Here is a 3,034-nt window from a genome sequence, read left to right on the forward strand (position 1 = left end):
CCACTGGATTTGATGTTATGATTTTGATGCCATGTGATAGTATAGTTCAAAAGAAATTTAAAAGAAAAGTTTTATTAAAACTATGAAAATTATTTTAAGTCTTCCGCTGTTTTAAAAAGAAAAATTTATACGTAGAGTATCGTAGCCCCGTCCCTTAAGGTAGCAGGGAGGGCGGGCGTTACATAGCTGCGGTTAGGCAAGGGAAAACCCTAGGGGGTGGTAACCTTAGGTCATAGGGGTGGTAACCCTAGGTCATAGGGGGTGGTAACCCTGTACGGGAAGTCTTGGCGGGTCGACGCTTTGGACAAAAATCCTAGGGGGTGGTAACCCTAGGTTAAAATCCTGGTGTCGCGAACCAGGTAGAAGTCTGGATGGGTCAAAGACTTGACATCCAGCATGAAGATCGGAAGTATCGGACGCTGAGAAAAAGTCCAGTCGATCTGGAGGATCGTACTGGCAACAGGTAAATCTCCTTAGAGGTGTAGGTGAGGACGCGTTCCCCGTAGAGGGAACAGTAGGCGTCGGGTCGACCTAGGGTTTCCAGTCAGAAACTCGAAGTCAGATTCGGACAGTCCGGTGACTGTCAAATATTATTTCTATATATTATCTTTTGTGCTCTAACTCTGTTTTACAGGTAACTAACATTTTTTTGCAGAGTTAAAAGTGACCGAGATCGGTTGACTGAACCTTGGGATCGGTCGACCGAACCCACAAGCCAGCAGATCAGATCTCCAAAGGTTGGACCAGGCTCGACCAGGGGATCGGTCGACTGAACCAGGGTTGGGCGTCAACTGGATCATGCCAGGTTGACAGAGTCAGGAGAGCTGATCGGTCGACCAAACATGGTGATCGGTCGACCGAACTTCGGATAGTGTTTGACCAACGGAGCGAGAGGATCGGGCGGATCGGTTGGGAGAAGATCGCCTGATCGGTCGACCGAACACTGGGATCGGTCGACTGATCCGCCTCGGGTCAAACTTGATCCCGAAGTTTGGGGATCTGGATCAGACTTTGCAGAGCTATAAAAGGAGGCCTCGAGGTGCAGCTTAAAACATCAATTCGAACAGAAGAACGTGTGATCTTGTACGCTGCTCTGAAAGCTTCAACTAGACTCTGCTACTCCGACAATCGACAACCACTTCATTCATCATTGTATTTGTCGGTATAATCTTTTAAAGTTTAATACTTGTACTTATTCACTTGTAAAGATTTGCGCTATATAGTTGTTGCCCACCGAAAGCGGTCAAGGACCACGGGCCTTCGAGTAGGAGTCGAGCTAGGCTCCGAACAAAGTAATTCGATTGTGTCTTCTGTGTGTGTTTGCATTTACTTTCCGCTGCGTTTAGTTACTCTTACGATTTCCGAAAAATGTGAAAGAGCCGCGAGCGCTATTCACCCCCCCTCTCTAGCGCTTTCGATCCAACAATTGGTATTAGAGCGGGGTCGTTTTGAATTGGTACAACCACCATTCAAAACAATTTTTTCATGGTATTTTCATATTTTTTCGGAGTCAATTAGAATTTAGCCTTATAGCTATATTCCAATTCTTTTCTCAAATCAATTTTTGCTCGAGGTTGGTGCAACACCACCCGACTTCGTGGTCTATTTTTTATACTTCCCACACTACTAATCCAGGACCAAGTTCTGGAATTTTCTTGTTGTTTATTTTTTTTTTAGTTGATCTAAAATGACCCTTCAAGAAGGCTACAGTACTGTCCGTCCCCCGCTCTTCACCGGAGAGGACTTTGGTTACTGGAAGGGCGGAATGGAGAACTTTCTGAAGATTTAGTTTGAGACGTGGATGATCGTCTAGACTGGTTTGGATCTGCCAACGGATAAAGACGGCAATCCTACACCCTGCGAGGACTGGGAACCTGCATTAATCAAGAAGGTGGAGGCAAATGCCAGAGCAACTTGTACCCTCCAATGCGGACTAACAAGAGGAGTTAAACCGCGTCGGTCCATTCTCGAGTGCCAAGGAGCTATGGGAGAAGCTGATCGAGCTTCACGAAGGGACCTCCGATACCAAAGTAAGTAAGCGGGATTTATTATTCAATAAATTGTATAACTTACATATGCAGGAAAATGAGACAGCAAGCCAGCTTCACGCGCGCATTCAGGACCTCCTAAACAGCCTTCACGCAATTGGCCAAAGAATAGAAAACCACGACATAATAAGGTACGCACTTAGCACCTTTCCAAGGAACACCTTGTGGGCATCCATGGTTGATGCTTACAAGGTTTCTAAGGACCTCTCTTCAATCAAATTAGACGAACTTTTTTCAGAATTAGAATTGCATGAACAGACTAATGCAAGCCCGGTCGAGAAAGGTGTTGCTTTGGTTGCAGGTACCAGCAGAACGCGTGAATCAATGTCGAGGCGCAAAACTAAGCCCAAGTCCAAAGATGAATCAGATGCATAGGACGATGACGAAGTTGTTTCTGAACTAATAAAGCTCGTACAGAAAATATGCAAGTTGAAAAAGATGAATCAAACAAACACGAAGGACAAATCTGAAGTCACCTATTATGGTTGTAACCAAAAGGGGCACTACAAGCCAGACTGTCCAAACAAGAAGAAAAGAAGGAAGGCATTAAAGGCGACTTGGTCTGAGTCATCAGATGAATCTAAGTCCGACGTAGAAGAACCGACAAGCTTCCTCGCGTTGCCAGTACAAGTAAATATTGATGAAACCGAGTCCGAATTCGAGTCCGAAACCGAGAGCGAGTCAGAAACTGAGTCCGAGCAAAGCCACGGATACGCATCCGTTTCCGAAGGACCAAAACCCACAGTAAGTGCTTTAATATCTAGTATTAACTTAGATAACTCGGAAAATTTAATTCCGTACTTGCTTAAAAAGTTAGCTAAATCCAACGTCCGAGTTAAGGCGCTCCAAAAGGAGGTAACAGCCCTTAAGGGAGCGACTGACTCGAGTTATTTAACTGAGTCAGTCCTAACTGAGTCAGTTTAAATTGGAAGTTCAACTCAAGTCCAACAACTTGAGGAAGAAAATTCCAATTTAAAAACTCAAAT

The sequence above is a fragment of the Zingiber officinale genome, chromosome 4B (genome assembly GCF_018446385.1).
Source record: "Zingiber officinale cultivar Zhangliang chromosome 4B, Zo_v1.1, whole genome shotgun sequence".
Classification (NCBI taxonomy): Eukaryota; Viridiplantae; Streptophyta; class Magnoliopsida; order Zingiberales; family Zingiberaceae; genus Zingiber; species Zingiber officinale.